Below are 18,923 nucleotides of genomic sequence, written 5' to 3'. Positions count from 1 at the left end.
AAAGCTGTGGCACACCCTGGCTGTTATCATTATCAAAAAATCTAGTAAGACATGAACCTCTTCTTTTCTAGCTACAGAGCTGGCCATTTTGATATCTCCAGAATGTGGATATTCACCCCATCTTGACTGCAGCAGACATTCCCAAGCAAAGTCCCTTTTTGTTTGGCTCTACAGGAATAAGGTTCCCATAAGGGCTGTTTTTCATAGTCAAGGGGAGAGATGAAGGCCCACTGTCAGGTGGGTGAGTGACGGGCTGAGGGAGAGCCGAGTACCTACGGCAAGACCAAGAGAAAGCTCCTCTCGTCAGCTTGGGGTGGGAGCATGAACACAGCAGAGGGGCTTCTCTTGGGGCTCTCTGGTGCCCACAGTTTCTCCTAATCCAAACTCAAAAGGGGAGCCTCCTGAGACAGTGTCATTGCTGTCCTAATGCTCAGCCCAATACTACTAATTCAAAAGGCCACATGGACAGTCTTTCTCATGAACAGATCTTGGCCAAGACGATTCTAACCTGGCTTCGAACCTCCACGCCCCAGCTCCACTCCAATCCTTGCGCTCTGTGGCACAGTGATGAACACCAAGAACTGTCCTTGGCTTCTCTAAAGAAGCAGGAGTGCTGAGGCTTCCCACCCCATCCCAGGGCCGCTTGCTGACCTCTGACCTCTGACCTGTCTGGTAGTTGCTTTCCACTCTCCTAAAAGTAGTCGTGCAGCCTGCCTCCAGATGCCAGGTTCCACCACCAAGCCCAGTGGAGCTTCAGGGCCGGAGGGCCGTACCTCCAGACAGCACACCGGCCCCATAAATTCCTTAGATATGCACCCCAAAACAAAAGAGTCCCCGAGGATTCAGTTTATCTCGCCAAGTTTTAGCTGAGGGGAAAACATTCTAATGGTACATAGGGAAAGCTGTCAGGGAAGGGCTTTGCTCGACATCAAACACATTCCAGGCCTTATCTAATCAGGGAGGCTTCTTCGCACTGATGCAGCGGGCCGCTCCTGCAGATGGCTCCTGAGCCAGGGAGAAGGGCCTTGATTGGAAATACAAAATAATGGTTCTTTTGGCACAGGCAAAATCGGTTGGCAGCTGGCGGTTTGGGGTGACCCCTGACCCTCTCCCACAGTTCCTCCTGAGTCCTGCTGCACAAAACTAAGCCATCCTCAAATCCTGGGCTCTAATTGGCTCTGGTTTGTTTTGCTTTTCTATTCTATCCAGAGCTTCAAAAGGCGCTTCCATAATTATTTGAGGCATGAAAAAGGCAGGTTTCAGCTTTCCTAACTGGAATTGGAGGTAATTACTGTCTTGCACACACGAGCCAGTACATGCTTCAAATCAGATGGCCCTGGGTGGTTTTATAAAGTGTAGCTAGCTGGGCCTCTGAGCAGGGAGAGGGAGGACTGTGGAACCTTCCAAAGGCTTTGTTCCAGGGAGAGAAGAATTTGAACATCTCAGAAATGGTATAGGAGGCTTCCATATTCTTCTGCCGTCACTGCAAGCTCTCCCCCAAGAGGTTTGGTCTGAAAAGACTGTGCCCTCAATCTCATCCTAGGAAATTCAGGAGACATCTTCTGGTCCTCTTACGAGACAGAAGCTGACACCCCACGTAACTCCCATCTTGTTTGTACTCAGCAATTATGGGCTTGGCCTGGGCTCTCCTGTGAAACCTCAGGACGGGGCCAAATTGAGCAGGGTGTAGAAGAGCCCCTCAGAGAACCAGACTGGGATTCACTTCTGTACTCTCAGGACAGCAAACCCAAACATGGGGTCTCAGGCTTACCTGCCAGCCATACCCCCCCCCAAGTGTGGACTGGGGAGCCAGACCCTGTTTCCTATCTCAGCCCACTAGCTGTGCGTTCACAGGCAGCTGGCTCACACGTGAGAACGATGACTGGCCCAATCTCATAGGGTTGCTGTGACGTGCAATGAGGTCACCCGTGTAAAGCGCTTGGTATAGGACCTGCACAGAGGGAGTGCTCAATGAATGCCAGCTGCCATGAGCTAACATAATTGTCAGGGGCGTGGCTGTGATGCCAGAGGGCCCACTCTGACAACGGTGGAGACTTTCCAGACTCTAGAGACGCAGAAATGGAGGAAGAAAAGAAGTTGCTGCAGAAACAATGGAAGGAGGCTGGATGGGGAGCAGAGTGACAGCCTCCCCCACACCAAAGTGTCTTCCCTCCCAAGGGCATGTCCTTAAACATTCTAGGTTTACTGAAACTCCACAGATTAGAGATTTAGTTGTGCCTTTTTTCAACAATGTGTCTCAGTGAGGACTAGCTGGTTATGCAGCACTCACACATCAGCATGAACTGGTTTACTTGCTTTCTTCCTCACACCTGCACACTTAGCAACTCCGAGGGGCCAAGGAGCTTGGGACCCAGGAAGAAAGAGAAAATAACAGAGTCCTGAAGCACTGCCTGAGACAAGGCCAGCTGTTCACATTCTGAGAGCACCAGCTCAATCCATTTGTAGGCCCACAGACAACCTGCCTGGCTTATGGGAGAAGAGGAGGTGGGAGTCACGTGTCCGAGGGGGCCCTGAATTGCTTTTCTGACTTTTGTGTTTGCATATTGACTACTCCTAAGTGCAACTGACTGCCCTTTCCATATAGCCTCCAGGACTCCTGCCTCCTCTTTCACATATCATCCCTAAAGTATCTCATCTAGGCCTTCTGATGAGGGTGCCAGTCTGCTTCCGTGTTGCTGACTCCCAAGCCAGCTTCTCTCTTGATCTGGATATTCGTTGCCTCCTTGACATCTCCCTTTCAAGTGTCCCCAACAGGACTCTCAACAACCTCTTACCGACTCCATGCAACCAAAAATAATAAGAACAAAAAAATCCCATGAATAAGGTCCCCATGTAAATGTTCTCACTGTACATGACATTCAAAACTGTCGCCCTTTCTCTTTGTAGCATGTCCTTTTTTCATAGCACTTAAGACAGCATATAATCACTTATTTTATACTTTTTTGTATACTGTCTCCCCAGTAGACTGGAAACTTCATGAGGATGAGAGATGAGGTCTCTCTGCCTCCTGTTCTTCCCTGTACCCAGCCCGGAGCTTGACACATAGTAGGTCCTCACTAAACAGTTGCTGAATGAATGAATGATTTCAAACTGGAGATGAGGCCTTGGGAGAGCGTTTCTAGGTGCAAGAAGGCCACGAAACCTAGCAAAAAATACTTGAGATCACATCTTGTTTTCCTGAAGTAGGCCTTTTGGTCACTTCCCCCTCCCACTTGATGAAGTTTCATGTTTAATAAAAGCCCTGAACAGTTAGAACAAACATGTAGGCTCTGATCATGAACCTGCTGACCTACTGCAGGCCTAAATGTCTGATGTGGGGAGTGCACAAATTATATTCTTCAACATGGTTGACTCTCAATTATCCATTCCAGTGGATAATCTAATAGCCAATAATCTAATAGTTTGTAATTTAATAGTTTATAATCTTAAAAGTTTTACATGTGACTTTGGATTATGTTTCTGAATTTGCTTCAGGATAAAAGGAGCTCTGATAGTTTAGGAATTCACAATACTTTGAGCTCAGATGTCCAATGTCACTGTCTTAGTCGCTTATTAAGGACTCTTCTGGGCTCCAACCACATGCAGACAAAATGCTGCATTGTGCTTGGGAAGAAAATGCACTGGTTTTTCTGGCCATAAGAATTGGGGTCCAAACTCCAGCTCTTCCACTTACCAGCTCTGTTTTCATGTAACCTGCCATGGCCTTTGCTTTTTCATCAGTACCTACCTTCCTGGACTGTTAAGAAATGCAGTCAAGTTCTCAGGAAATACTAATTTGAACTGCTGCCTCAAGTAGATGCAAAACAAGTCAAAAGCAGAGTTGGGCTCTCTACAAACTAGCTGTTTCTCATCTGAGGAAAGAAAGATTCCTCTTCTTTTCTTCTTTTTTTCTTTCTGCTTTAAAGGATGTTCTCTTCCAGGCCCAGTGGGCTAAAGTAAACAAGGTCTTTGCTTTATAAATTATATCTGGTTGTGAAAGCTCTTGCTAATGCCTGCAAATCTGAAAGAAAAATGCTGTCTGAGGCAATCTAATGTGGAACCCGACTGTGGGCCCTGCCTGGGCGACTACCAGCCCCATTGATGGTATGAATGGTGGTGACTTTTTTCACATTAATGCATATGTCTGGGCATTTGCTCACGTTGTCTTGGGTCCAAGTTTCAAGGTTAGAAAGACATCCTGAGAGCCAAGGCAGAACCAATCATGCTGTCAAGTGGGTGGACGGGACCCCACAGTTCCCACCTCCTTTTCCTGCCATGAAGTTTATATCTCGAGGGAAAACAGCTGTCCGTGCTCAGGCCAACTGGGACTGAAGCCAGCTGTTCTTTCCAGATGCCAAAAGCCAGATGTACACCCACTCTTCTCTCCCACTCCCTAAGCCCAAAGTCTCAAACTTTATCGAATTTATTAATAACCTTGCTAAAAACGCATTTCCCAAGGCTCCCCCTCCAGAGACTCTGATTCAGTTAGTTCAGGTTGGCCAGGAGATCTGCATTTTAAATCACAACACCTCCACCCCCACCTTCTTTTTTCCCTGGGGAATTCAGATATAATTGGTCTGAGAATCATATTTTGAGCAACAACCTCTATAGCGAAGGCACTGGTGTGCTGGTAAATGTTTAACAACTAGTTTCAGAGGGGAGAAAGTCTGGGTTGTAGCTTGCTGATTTCTGTGATGTAAACATCCCCACCATGGTCAGTTCAAGCTACCAACACGACATTGTGCCTTTGAAGATGGGAAAAGGTGTGTGCAATCAATCCTTACAAGCTCATAGAACTGGTTCAAGCACACAACTGTGTGGGAGCCTCTGGAGGCCTCTGAATGATGATTTCTGGGCTCTGGCGCAGAAGGGCCACTGTTCAGCCCATGATGTCACATCCCTTAGTGTTTTTTTTTTTTTCCCCTAAATCCTTAGCTGTTTGAATGGTTTTAGGGACTGGTTCCCAGAGACCTCTAGGGGTTCCAAAGCAAAAAGAGAGTAAAGGGAGAAAGAGCTCCAGAAAGAAAATGCAATTAGTGTGGGATGCTGGCTCCGGCCACACCATCAACCCTGTTCAACCCAGCTTTCAGCAGGGAGGAGGTTTGCAAACACCTGCTTCGGCCTTCGTTTGATAAGCCTTCTGGTTGACTCACGTGAACCTGATCCTGCTGACCTGGAGGATGATGAAAAGGCTGAGTGTTGGGGACCTGAAGGGATGAAAGGGGTTTGGGGAGGACCACGGGGTGGTCATATGATCCGGGGTCGCCAGCGGCTTAAGGCTTCCCCTTTGTCTCCCGGCTCCGGCCCCATGTTGGAAGGTTTTGGTGATTTCCTCCTGCCCCCGACCAGGTGAACGATGTGGAAAGGTCTCTAGTTCCCAGGACTCCGGACACAACTGGTTGTTGTTTCTCACTCGCAGACAGGGCCTGCGATCACAGACAGAACAGCTACACAGTCACTCACCAAAGAGCCGAGCCCAGACAGGTGCAAGTTCCAACCTACTCCGCATGTTTGCAGCAGAAAGGATGTGTGAGCTCAACTGAAATGAGTGAAAAATAACCCCATCCCTGCCTATCTAGCTCTAAGTCCACTTTGCAGGAATGCCGAGGGACTTCAAGAGAGGCAAGGCCGGCGGTTCTTCCACAGTGATAAAATCCTCACAGATGCCATGACTGTCTGAACAAATGCAGCCTCTTGGGCCTGCTGGTGTGGGTGAGACCTCTGCCTACTCCAAGCTTAAGCTTGAAGGATCCTGGTTCTCTGAAAAGGATGCCCGCTGGAGTCCACTGAGCTTTTACTCATTGGAGGAAGGGGAGAGAAGAAAAGTATTACAAAGGAAGGGGTACAGGTGTTAGCTTTCGCGCTTACCTTAATTATTCAACCCTGATCAGCAGAGGAATTTCTCAGAGCCTCGCCTCCTCCCAACATCCACATACGTTTCACAAGTGGGGCACACAAAAGTATAGAAATACTCTAACCTTCCTATATAAAGAATCTGTCTCATCTCTAGTCCATCCACAAGAATAAGCCAGTGTTTCATAAGCCAGGGTTTCCAGCTTACACAGCAAAAGGAGGCCATTACAACCTGACACAAAGACCTGGTACGTGCCTGTCTCAACATGTAGCACATTTATCTACAAACATATCTATCTGGATGTGATGGAACGGCACCCATTTCCCTACAGCAATGGGTCTCAAAGTGAGGTCTATGGACCCCCAGGGTCCCTGAGACCCTAAAAGGGTATCTGCAAGATCAAAACCATTTTCCTAATAACACCAAGATGTTATTTGCCTTCTTCATTGTGTTGGCATTTGGGTAAAATTGCTGATGCCAGACACCATACTGACAGTCATATTCTTTACTACCACAAAGTTGTAGGACAAAAAAAAAAAAGAAAAAAAGAAAGAAAGAAAAAGAGGAAACCAGTTTCACTCAAGCATTATGAAGATGAGCAGTAAAAATTACCCATTTTATGAAATCTTGCCCAAAGTCCACACCTTTTACCTTTTTACAATTGTGTGTGGCGAACTGGAAAGTAAGCAAAAAGTACTTCCGGTGCATCCCAAAGTACAACGGTTGTTTGGAGAAAACGCACTTGTGAGAATGTCTGAGTTGGGAGCCAAACCAGCTACTTTCATGAAACACATGTTTACTCCAAAGGACCAAAATTGCCACGGTTATTCAGACTTGGTTATCCGACAGACATTTTCTCCAAAATGAACAATCTGAACTTATCACTTTAAGAAAGATAATCGACAGTACTTGTTGCCAAAATAAAAGTTCTGAAGCAAAAATTAGAATTTCTGAAAACTTGTATCTGCCGCACTGAGCTAAACATCTTCTCAGTACTTAGAGTCATTTCTGGTGAGATCAAGGGTAATATTAACAAATGGGAATTTTTTGTTTTCATCATGAAATAGATCAAGTTCAGATCTGCATAACTTAGTGAAGCAATATTTTCCAAATGACCATGCATGGTATTACAAAATCATGCATGGGCAAAAGATCCATTCAAAGTACAAGACAGGGCAAACAGATTTTCATGTAGTGGAGTACAAAGAGTTCATTGATACAGTTTCAGATTCCACACTGCAACTAACCTTTTAAAAAATACCATTTGTCGAGTTCTGGTGTAATGTCAAAGAAGAATATCCACAATTATCTGAAAAGGCTATTACAAATATTCCTCCCTTTTCCAGCTACGTATCTGTGTGAGGTTGGGTTTCCTCCGTATACTTTAACCAAAACAACATTATCACAGCTGATTGAATGCAGAAGGAGATATGAGCATCCAGCTGTCTTCTATTAAGCCAGACATTAAAGAGATTTGCAAAAATCTAGAATATTGTCATTCTTCTCACTCGATTTTGTTCTGTTTTGCTTTGAGAAACACAGTTCTTTTTACAGTAAGATTGTGTTATTCTAAACCTTTTAACAGATTGACAAGTTTATCAATTTTTATGAATTAATACGAATTTAATATAAGCATATATTAAATGGATTAACAAATAAATAGTAAATATTTTTCTGTTTTAATTTTTAATATGGTAAATGATTTAAATGATCATTTAAACCGCATGGCAAAATACTCCAAAACCTAGTGGCTTAAAACAATGACTGCCATTTGTTACCCTTCAGAGTTGCCATGGATCAAGAGTTCAGGAGGGGGTTGGCTGGGCTGTCCCGGCTCAGGGATTCTCATGAGGTTGTAGCACTGAGGCTTGACTGGGGCTGGAGGATCTGCTCTCAAGGTGGCTCACTTACAAGCCTGGCCCAGTTGTGGCTGTCTCCTGGGGGGCCCCAGTCCCTTTTCATGAAGTTCTCTCCCAGTGCACTCAAACCATGGTGACTGGCTTTCCTAGAGAGAACAAATAGCAGAGACCAAGTAGAAACCTGTAGTCCCTTTTATGGCCTAGCCTCCGAAATCCCACATCCTCACTTCTGCCTTTTTCTAGTGGCACATAGAGCAGCCCTTATTCAACACACAAGGGCATGCATGCTGGGAGGAAAGGGTCACTGGCGGATATGCTGGAGGCCGGCTATCCCAGGATTTATCAATAGATACAACCCACATAAACAAAGGTTTTGGGGGGTCTTCAACAAATTTTAAGACTCTTTCTGCATGAGAGTCTTTAAGACCAAAACATGTGAGAGCTGGTAGCCTTGAAGGAACTGATCCACATCTTAAAAGGGTAAGGGGGCTTTGCTGCTGCTGCTGCTGCTGCTTCTTTCTCTTCTTCTCTTTCTCCTTCTCCTTCGCCTTCTCCTCCTCTTCCTCCTCCCCCCCTTCTTCTTCCTCCTCCTCTTATTCTTCTTCTTTTGTCTCATTGCTCATAGTCACACCATCATTTAGGCAACTTCTTGCTCACCCTCCATGAGCTTGAGGACAGTTCCTTCTAGCGCTGTTTCTTCTGAACTTGAACTTATCGGAGGCCCCCTTATGAGTTTAACCCTCCCTGTAGCCTTGGCCTGTTGGAGGTTTGGCCTGGCAATGCTCGGGGCTCACTTCAGCTCTAGTCCTTCTCAGATCAGGCTCCCTGATCAGCTCATGTCTCCGAAAGGGGGTCACTGGCAGGCAAACTTGGGTCACTGGTGAGCAAAGAAGAGCAGCTCTGAGCCAAGTGCCTGGAGGTGCTGGAGAGAGAGCAGTGAACTAAACAGACCAGGCTCCCTGCCCTCCAGGAGATTACAATTCTAGAAGTGAGAGGAGAGGGAAACAATAAACACAACCAATACACAAATTATGTATAGTTGGTCCTCTGTGGAGGTGAAACCAGTAGATTTGTGATTTTGGTATCCACTGAGGAGTCCTGGAGCCAACCTCCGTGGATACAGAGGGGCGACTAGTGTGTTAGAAAGTGCTAAGTATTAAGTGGGGAAAAGGCAGAGTCAGGTCAAGGGGAGTGGGAGTGCAAGGGGGTGTGGGGAGAGCTGGAGGTCAGTGAGGTGATTAGGGGGAGCCTCGGTGAAAAGTGACATTTTTGTGAAGACTTGAAAAAGTGCGAAACAGCTGCAGCAAAGGAAGCAATGTGGACACGTGGCTGGTGTGTTTGAAGAAAGCAATGAGGCAGGTGACGTCAGATGAAGGAGCCAGGGGAGAGGAGAGGGTGGGGAGGCTGGCATTCACAGGGGCGAGATCCTCAGGGCCTTGGCGGCCACTGTAAGGATGTGGGCTTTTTACTCTGAATGAGATGGGGGTCATTTTGAGCCATTTGGGCGTGTGAGGCAGAGTATGTTGAGAATATGGTGTAGGGCAAGTAAAAGTAGGGGGACCAGTTAGTGGAAAGTGGAAAGAGGGAGCCTGGTAGGAGGTGATCACAGTTGACCGGGGAAGGGATAGTGATGGCCTGGACCAGGATGCTGGCAGAGGGGATGGTGAGAATTGGTTGGATTCTGGATAGGTTTTGAAACTGGAGCCAATAGGATTCTCCAGCACCTTGGAAGTGGGGCGTGAGAGAAAGCTGGGGATCAAGCATGACTCTATTTAAGTTTCGGGTCTAAATGGCCTAAGGGTTGGAGTTGCTATCACTTGAGAAGAGAAAGTTGCAGGTGGACCAGTTTGGAAGAGGGAGATTTAGAAAGCTCCACTGGAGATATTCAGTCCACGCTGTTCCTAGAATTTTCTGTAAAACCCCAGCTGCATCTGCTTTCCCTGGTCCCCAGGATCAGTGCTTCTGACGACTTGTACAGGCCCTGCTCCGGCCTGCTTTGCAGAAGACAGTGAAGAAAATCACTTACTGTGCGCAGTTTTATTTAAAAGAGCGAGAGGATGTTATTCTTGAGCCTCTCACTCTTTTTCTTTGTCTTTCTTCTCGGAAATGAAAGAAAACAGCCAGGGGAGATAGGATCTCAGGTCTAGAAATCCTAGCAGGTAATTTGGGAGTTGAAAACAAATCTCCCCTGAAATGCATTAAGCAGGTGAAGGGGATTCCAGCTTCAACTCTTAAACCGCACCTTATCCTGGCTTGGCAAATAACTTCCTTCCAGCCCCAGGCAAATTTAAATTCCACCCACCAAATACCTGCAGTTAATAAATGTTAAACAACAACAAAGCCCCCAAGGAGAAAAAGGAAGACTGATTGGAGACCAAGATACCAGAAGGGCGGCAGGAGAGCCTCTCCCTGAGGGCTGCACCCCGAGAAGGGGCATTCGGGCAAGGAAGCAGGGGCCCAGCCAGGACTGGGGGACCCCGGACATGAGTGCTTTCAGAACATCTAACTTGAGTCAAAATGAATTTATTTCTTGAGCAGACTTGCCTACTTGTTTCATTAGAACTTCATACCATTAACCATCCTTCAAGATGGCTAAAATCTCCAGAGTCCATTACTTAGCCATGAGCTAAGTCATGCCTCCTGCTAAGCATGGCAGGACTGGAGGTTTCAAACTCGGGTCAAGATAAGTCAGTGGAGGGTTGGTGAGGATGTTCTCACAAGTCCCGGGAGAACTGAGAAAAATAAGGATCATGTTATGCTGTGAGGAATTCACTCAGCATTACTTATTACCCCCATTTTAAAGATCAGAAAGCTGAGGCTCAGAGAGGTTGAGTGGCCTCACAGCTGGCCAGCAGCAGAGCCAGGGCAGAGACCCGTAGGATAAATTGTGGTGATTGTCATTTGCTGGGCACCTATAATGAGACAGGAGAAGTGCCCTGTGCTTTGTCCATGTTAACATGTTCATTTCTCATGGATTACTTCCTTTTTAAGAAAGGGACACTGTCCAATAAAACTTCCTGCTGAGATGGAAATGTTCTATGTCTGCACTGTCCAATACCATAATGGTCACCAGCTCCATGTGGCATTGAGCACTTGAAGTGTGCCAAGTGGGACTGTGGAACTGAATTTTTAATTTTATTCCATTTTAATTGATTTAAATGTAAACCGCCACATGTGGCTAGTGGCTACTCTACTGGACAGGGCAGTTCTAGGAGGTGCGGTAACACTTTCAGAAGCTTGCTAAGCAGTGAGGCAAGGGTTGCCTCCCAGGGCTGATTGAATCCAAAGCCCATGCCTTTTCTTTTTCCCCTCTGCCAGCCAGTGAAGTGGCCTGCATTTTGCAAAGTGAAAGGCCTGGGAATGAAACCAACTAGACAGCATACAGTCAGCCCAAAATAAAGCCAGACCCCCTAAAGGCCAGGTCTGAATTTGAGCTGCTTCCCCTGAAGGCATCTAGAGGCCTCAGCGGAGGCCCTGACAGACAAACTCCCCACCGGGGGCTTGAGACCCTGTATCAGCAATTTCCCAGAACCTACCAGTGGTGACCTGGTTGATTGAGGGCTCTATGACTCATGGGTCCCAACCCTGCTATTTAAACAGCAGCATTTCCTTTTTTTGGTCTTAAGACTAATTGGCAGAGAGCTGGTGAGCTCCCAGGCCCAGCCTCACCCTGTTGAAACATGTAGCCCTCAGAGCTTTCCACCTTGTACACCGCCCATGAGGTGCAGCTACCACCTGCCCCGGGTCCGAGTGCAAATGTTTAATCCGAGCTGGACCTTCATCGTTTTGTTAGCATCTCTACAGCCCTCCAATGTGCATCTCTGCTGCATCACTCCTCTGCTCCAAAGCCTCCAAAGACATCCGGGGATGCTCAGAACGAAAGCTGAAATCTTCCTTCCCTGAGCTGCTCTTGTCCCCATCGCTCGCTCTGCCGCAGTCCTGACTTCCTTGCTGTTCGCCAACTCATCAGACTGGTCTCTGTCTCAGGCCTTTGCACTGATTGTGCTTTCTGCCTGGAATGCTCTCACTCAGCCCCTGTCCAGATGTCACCTCTTCAGAGAGGTCTTTCTGACTCCATTGTGTGTAAATAGTGTCCCCTCACCCCATCTCTTTATCCTGCTTTACTTTTTTCAAGGCACTTATCACCAGTTCATATATGCATGCATATACATGTGTGTGTGTGTGTGTGTGTGTGTGTGTGTGTATGTATACATTTGGTTGGTTTGCTTGCTAATTGTCAGTCACCCCAACTAAGATATAAACAGGGTAAGGCGGGACATTATCTTTTTTCACTCTGTGTCTCCAGTGTCTAGATTAGAGTCTGGCACATAGTTGCTCACTGAATATTTGTTGAATGAATCAATGAATGAATGCATGCGTGAATGCTTACAATGAGTACAAAGCAGGGAGGGGGGTGGGTAGGCTCAGGCTTGGCTTGCTCTACACAGATCAGCATGTCCATGATTTGGATACTACACCATGAGAAACAAAGAGATTTGTTGGTTTAATTTCTTTTGCCTTGGGAAAGTTAAAGATCACAGATAATCCAAAACTCAGTGCCAAGTTCTCTGATTTATAATCGAGGAATTATTTACACAGAGGTAAACAAGAGCAAAGGGCTGGCAAGTGAACTGCAGGAGAATGATGGGAAACAGACTGAGGGACCCTTACAATCTGTGCTACTTCAACTGGCCTGGCTTCCCAATAGCACTTGCTCAAACTTGCATCCAGAGAATCCCTGACGACCGTCACTCCCAGAATCCTTTGGGCCAGGCTGCCCAGGGCTGTTGGCAGCTGTCGGGAGTGAGGTGGCAACTGCAAGTGGAGGCAGCCTAGGTAAGTCCCATCCCTGCGTGACAATGATATCATTAGGCCATCTGAAAGGCACACTCGGAATAGCAGGCGTTTCCCAAGGATGCCCAGGCTCACAAAGTTTCCCTAAAACCTGGATTTGGGAGAAAATTTTCCTTTCCTTCTTTAATGTGTTCTACAGCAATGTACCTCTTTTATTCCATCTCAGATAATTCAAAAAACAAAACCAGCAGCACCTGGAAGTGTCGGACACATGATCAACAGATACTGAATGGATGAACAAAAGTGTTTAGGCAAAGGGAAACTGTGGTCTGGGGAGAAATGGTATAGCTGAACAAAGCCTGATAGTCAGAAACCATGGGTTGGACCCCCTACTCTTGCTCCAGGCCTCAGTTTCCCTGTCTGTAAAATGAAGTCCTGGACTGGCTGGACTCGCATTTCCCTCCCAGCTCTGACACTCTAATTCTCTGAACATGCCTTCAGAGCTTTACTGTGGACTAGGTCTTATTTGTGTCCTACTGAAACCGGGCCTGCTGCTTGGGAGACCACTCATTGTTTTTAAGCACCAGAGGTTACTTAATAGCAATTCTCCCAGAATAGTTTTCGTGTCCTCCATGAAAGAAGGTTCTGGAAGGTAGCCATCAAATAGAAAGTAAAGCCAGCCCAGGGTTCCATTTATCAGACAACACAGGCATAACCAAAGCTCCTGTTGCCCCATATGGTGACTCTGGGAGCTTGACCAGGTTTCAGAGGTTTTGTACTCAGAGTGGTAAGAAATCATCTCTGTGGCTTGTGGGATTTGGTACCTATTTCCCTCCTTTCCGCAGCTCAGGGCTGTGGGTGCCAAGTGAAGGCTCCAGCGCCTCTCCTATCCTCCTCTCAGAGCCTCGGTGGAGCCGTTCCAGCGTCCGAGGAGAGCTGCCTCCCAGACGCACCATCAGAACGCCCGGCACCAGCCGGACTCCGTTCCCTGCCATCGCAGCGCTTTATTTTAAGCTGCATGTGAATTTCCTTCCCCTCTTCGCAGTGTCCCAAAGCACCAGTCCAAAAGAATTCAGACTCCTTCTCTACCTTTGCAACTCTGTTCACAGCCAGGATGCACCAGGAGGAAAAAGAACACTGGACCGAGAGTCTGAGAGCAGGAGTCCAGCAGGAGGCATCTCTCGGGGCCTCAGTTTCCTTAGATGTGAGGTCAGGGCGGGGTGCTGGCCAGGTGCCCTGCCTCTTCCAGCCTCGTGATCCCCCTACACGCCCCCACCCGTCCAGAGGCAGAGCCAGCTCTTTCCCACGAGGGAGTCACGGCTTATGTTATGCAACTTCTGTAAAGGCAGGGGCTCTTCTTTTTCTTTTCTTTTTAATGTTCTTAGGTACTCTAGGAAGACAGAAACATTTTTATGGTCCCAGTAACCAAACAACATAATGAAAATCATGGTAACCATCAGCCTAATAAAACCCACGGTAAAAGCCTTCACATTCTCAAACAAGACCCTGGGAATTCAAAGCTCTCTGAAGCCGTAAGTGGCCAGGGCCTTGCTGAAGGCCTCAGGACGCTGGCTGATGGCTGATGAAAGGATTTTAACGTGCCACTGAAATTTTCTTTTCCAAAATAACCACTTTGAAACCTGTTAATTACAGACACACAGCCAGCCCCAGTCCCCTCAACAAGACCTGGGGCTGCACCAGGGAGAGCCCAGCTCCCAGGCTGCCCGCTTCCACGATGGTACACATGCTTTGTGTTGGGTGAATTAGCTTCAGGAAGAGAATCCAAATTAATTAAAACCACATGGCCACTCCCCCCCCCACCCCCCAGCATCCTATTCCACCTCCCTCCTCTGGAGACAGAGGCCAGTTCGGTCTAATTTGGTCCAGTGTTTTTGTTTCCTAAAATCTGTCTTGGGCTCTGGGCCATTAATAGGTTGCAGCTGATTTTAATCTACATGAATCAGAGCCCTCGCTTCTTGGGTTTTAAGGAGATTACAAATTGTGTGTCCCACAAACGGGATGGAAAGGAAAGGCCCCGGGTAGGGAGGGGAACAGATCCTGGAAGGACAGAAACTCTGCTCTCCATTAAGCGGGTGAGCTTGAAGGAGCCTGTGAGCTCTCAAAGCTGGGGGAGGGGAGGGAAGAGGTAGTGAGGGTCCTGCTGCTGTGACCCCCATGGCAGGAACATAGAACCTGGGCCTGTGAAAAACAGTTAAAAAGCAAAGATCTGGATGAACAAGGAGGTCTCTATTTATCTCTCCTTAGCAAATTAATTTCATGAGCTAGAGTAGGAGCCAGCAAACCACAGCCCATGGGCCAAATCAGGTCCACAGCCTGATTGTGTAAATAAAGTTTTATTGGAAGACAGCCACTTGTTCACATATATTCTATGGCTGCTTTAGTGGTTGTAGGCAGGAATGCTATGTCCTGCAAAGCTGAAAATATTTACTATGTGCTCTTTCTAGTAAGAGTTTGCTGTCCCCTCAGCTGGAGAACTGCTGGGCAGCCATTCCACTCACGTGACAAGAAAGGACAGATTTAACATCCACTCAGTCCCACATCATACCAAACGCTAGGTTCCTTCCAAACATCACTCTTTAGGGAAGTGTCTTTAGGCTCAGTTCACCAACGGCAACAGAGAACAGTGCCAGCAATCTTGCCACTCAGTTAAGGGTTCAAAATATTTGCCTTGACAACCCTACACTCCCATTTCACAGATGGAGGGATGGAATCACCGAGATAAGGCAACTCAGGAAGGTCACATGGGAAACAGGCAGCACAGTCAGAAAGAGCTGGGCCTCTGAATCATAGAAAGATCTTCATTCATCAGATGACGGGAATGAAGGTTGCTGAGAGGCTTTAACATAACACCACTCCCTTACGTGCATTGCACCAGCCGTGAAAAAGCCATTACAAAGCCTTTTTCACATATGTGTCTATAAGTAATCCAGTGACAGGGCTTGGGGTAATATCTCTCCATTTTTTAGGCAAAGAAATGTAGCACTGAGTATCCACGGATGGGGATGAGAATCAGATAGGCCAGACCACACCCCCTTGAAAAGCACCTTTATCCAAGGCCCCGTGGCTAGTGGGTGCTGTGGGTACTCAGGCCTCCCGGGCTGGAGGTGACCCTCAATCAGTCAGGACCCCAGGCTGCCCCCATTCTCCAGTGTGCCTCTAAGACAGCCCTTGGCCTTCAGGGATTTGCAGGCTATCAGGGGGAGACACCAGGAAGGGGAGGCTTTTGTTTCCATGACAGCCACAGTGATAAGGGGTACATGGGAGCGTGGGGCTTGGGGAGGACAGAGGAGAGTAACCCACCCTTCCCTGAAAGCAAACCCCTTTGTAAGGAAACCTGAATGAAGAGCCTCTGATGCAAATGCTACTGGCTGGATTCCTTGAGTATGTGTAAGCACATGTGACTGTCCTTTATGATTGGATTACTGCATTCTGTTGATTCTTATTTTGTGGTTGGCTTTATTCCTTTGATAACTATGTAAGTTTAAACAGCTAAAGCTCTAAGCTGTTCTTAGAAACAACAAACAGTACATATATGTAAATTTTTTTTAAATAATATTTATTTAGAATTTTAAAAAGGCTGGAAATGCAATCAGGCCCCCTTCCGAGGCTGTGAGGGTAAACCCATTGCTGGGATCATTGTGGGGACAGGCAGGGAAGCCTGAGAAATCAGCATCTCCCAGGGGACTCGTCTTGGTGGGAAATGGATGACACTAAGAAAGCTGCTGCCTGGGAAACTATTTCCTCCAGGGCCAGGCCCGGGATCCAGGTAGAGATCCTTCCAGCCAGGGAAGGACATCTCCCCAGGCTGCAACAGCAGTGGCCTGGAACACTCTGGGAGGTGGTTATGTTCAGCCTTGAACAGAATCACAGCTCAACCGAGTGCCACGTTAGCTTGAACAGAATGTTAACTCTACTACGTACAGACCCCCAGCAAACAGGAGCTGAGAGAGTTCCTATAAAGGGTGATGGTCTGTACCTCACTGTCTCCATCTCCACCACTGCCCCAGGTCTCTTTGTCTTGACAAGCTTCTCCCTGAACTTTAGGCAGTGCCTCAAAGCAGTTCAGTGGAGTCATGGGTCCCAATCTTGAGTCCTGCTAATATTCAGAGGTCTCCCAGTGACTAGAGATTGTGAATTGCCTGAGGGTGACAGAGGGACTCCAACTGAGCAGGGATGAAGTATAAAGCAAACTCCTACTATTACAAACAACTGACGTTCTGCGCTGGACCAGGGCAAAGCCTGGGAAATGCCCCCTTCAGCATCTTTGGGTCCCGCTACCATAGGGACTCTGTGCTCAGAAACAGCCTTAAGCAGGGCTTAGACCTTGGCCTGAAAGAGGACAAGGTATGGCTCCTCTGGCTTCTGTCTCCCAGGGAGCCTCCTAGCATACTCCCTGGTTAGTGCTCTTTGCTTCCACCAGCACCTAGCACGGTGGGTGTAATCCTCAAAGCTCTGTTTTGCCTAGACTTGGTTTCCTGATAGGGTGGGGCCGTCTGCTCCAATAGCCAGGAGATTTTTGCTTCTGTTTCCCTGAGTCCAGACTAGAGGAAGGACAGAGGCTCCTGACTCTCACACAGGTGCATCAGGACCCCCTGCAGGTGTTCAAGAACACCTGATCCAGTAAGGTCCTGAGCTGGGCTGAACAGCAACGTTGGCTCCGTCAGTGTGGTAATGGCCTCCTGGCCCATAAATGGAATGGAACACACCACGGTTAATTAGCAGCCACTGAGAGTTTATTATAGGCTGGGTGCCACATGGATGAACACACTGGCAAGACAGACTCTGCGAAGGTCACACGCCAAGGAGTTTGTAGAGTGCGGTTTCTCCCCACATTGAGGCATTCAGAAGTGCCTGCCCATGTGCACACCACAGGGTGTTGGTCAAACTCCCCACCTTGGCTGTGGACACCAGCCCGAGGACCCTGTGTGATCTGGGGCCACCATGCAGAGAACATGCAGAGTGCTTAAGTCAAGCCCTCCCCTCTGTGCCACCAAACAAAGGAGAGTCAGAATCAAACATAGTGAAAAAGCTCATAAACACTTTCTGGGGCTGGGCTCACAGACTAAAGCTCAGAGTGAAGCCAGCCAGACAAGCTTAAAAACACATAAACACACAAGAACGTCCAGCTGCTATTGGCTAAGCCGACTGGGCGCTAAAACGGCTTCAGAGCAACAAAGGAGGACAGAATGAATTTTAAGACTAGAGCTCTGTCTTCTCTCCCTTTCAAGCATATAAGGGTGGGAACTGTGGATTAAACCTGAAAATGGATTTCACTGCTCCTTCAAACGGCACCGGGCAGCGACCCCACCCCTCCGCAGTCCTCCTTCCGCCCTCGCGAAATACACTGTCCCTCGACTCACCTCTGACACCTGGAGCCTTCTCTCTACATCATATTTTGTGTCCTGTATAAACAAGGGCTGGTAACTAACACAGGAAATGAGCTCCACAAGCATTGAATGTGTACCAACCTGTGGTATGGGGAGCTGCCAGATTTTTTTTTCTAACTGAGAATTTTCAGAGACTCTCAGAACTTTCTCTCAGCTTCTCCTTGGCACACTTGAATGCACACACACCCCAATGCAAAATTTCCCCCCAGTTTCCCCCAGCACATGTGAACAGAGCTAGGTGCTCAGACACAGAAACACTCCCATTCTCAAAACTTCCCCTTGGTTCCCCCCACCCCCCAGCTAGAAATTTGAGCATCTAGGCGTGTGGGCATTCGCCGTCACCCTCCCAAACACACACGGAACTTTTTGCCCACTCAGCATACCCCCAGCACATAGGAACTCAGCGCCAAGTATGTTTATATTCCCATGTGTATACACACACACACACACACACACACACACACACACACACACCACATTCCAACTGGCTCAGTCATAGACTTGACAGGCCTGGGGCCACTTGCCTTTGTTTCTCATTTGCCTCTAATGGGACGTTCATGTAACAGAGAGGTTTGCCATCCATTCCATAGCATTTACCCTGAGCCTGAATGCTGCGAAGGTGGCTTTTTCAAAGTACATGTGGCTGTAGAGCAAAAAGCAGGGACAAAAAGTCATCTCTTCCGACCTCCTCTCTGAGTTTCACATGTTCATAAACAGTGTTCTGGATTGTTTAGGGGAGATTTCTTTATTTGCTGCCCTGTCTGGAACCAGGCTGGGAGGGTGGAGGCTCAGCTGAAGAATTTCCCCAAATCCCATCTCAGGGTCCTGTTTTGCCACCTCTTATTACTCCCATTATTCTAGATCCAGGCTGCTTAAGGGTAAACTGTGTCCCCGAGGGCTTGGGTAGAAGGCATCAGCCAAATGAGCAGACTAATTTGGAGATGAAAACAGGCCCCAAGTGACCAGTACCCTTCTGGGAACTTTGGGGCAGGCGAAGAGCTGGACTTC

The 18,923-nt window shown here is 47.6% G+C and overlaps 1 protein-coding gene across 13 annotated transcripts in view; it reads right to left on the bottom strand.

The window, feature by feature from the left end:
• Window positions 1-18,923, bottom strand: part of RAD51B (RAD51 paralog B) — a 723,675-nt gene that overhangs the window by 169,741 nt on the left and 535,011 nt on the right. Inside the window, exon 12 of one of the 13 annotated variants that reach the window (XR_004320786.1) lies at window positions 18,262-18,558. The exons of the other annotated variants lie outside the window; for them this stretch is intronic. The gene's annotated coding sequence lies outside the window, so the exon portion shown is untranslated. Of the gene's footprint in view, window positions 1-18,261; window positions 18,559-18,923 lie in introns of those variants that run through there. 13 annotated transcript variants of the gene reach the window in all.

The sequence above is a fragment of the Camelus ferus genome, chromosome 6, assembly GCF_009834535.1.
Source record: "Camelus ferus isolate YT-003-E chromosome 6, BCGSAC_Cfer_1.0, whole genome shotgun sequence".
NCBI classification, from domain to species: Eukaryota; Metazoa; Chordata; class Mammalia; order Artiodactyla; family Camelidae; genus Camelus; species Camelus ferus.
The sequence above is the reverse complement of the archived record's forward strand: the minus strand, read 5'-3'. Positions and strand labels throughout refer to the sequence as shown.